Raw genomic sequence first — 218 nt, forward strand, 5'->3', positions numbered from 1 at the left:
GGAACTCGAGGCAACCACCCCATTACGTACGCAATGGTCAGATGGTTACGGATGCCCGGGCGGTCGTGGGCTCGGATGACGTCACAAAGCATGCCGGGTGCGAAGTTGGCTTTGTGCGGAATACAGATTAATGAATGAGATTTATAACGAAATGCCTAGTATGCTGCCATTAATTCTTCCCGTGAGCTGCTGTCGACGCGGAGGGATTCTCAAGTTCT

At 51.8% G+C, this 218-nt stretch overlaps 1 long non-coding RNA gene across 1 annotated transcript in view; it reads left to right on the forward strand.

Annotated features, from left to right (window-relative positions):
- The window catches only part of LOC119589227, a 46,602-nt gene that overhangs the window by 42,505 nt on the left and 3,879 nt on the right, over nt 1-218 (forward strand). The gene's annotated exons all lie outside the window — the stretch shown is intronic.

The sequence above is a fragment of the Penaeus monodon genome, chromosome 25 (assembly GCF_015228065.2).
Source record: "Penaeus monodon isolate SGIC_2016 chromosome 25, NSTDA_Pmon_1, whole genome shotgun sequence".
Lineage (NCBI taxonomy): Eukaryota > Metazoa > Arthropoda > Malacostraca > Decapoda > Penaeidae > Penaeus > Penaeus monodon.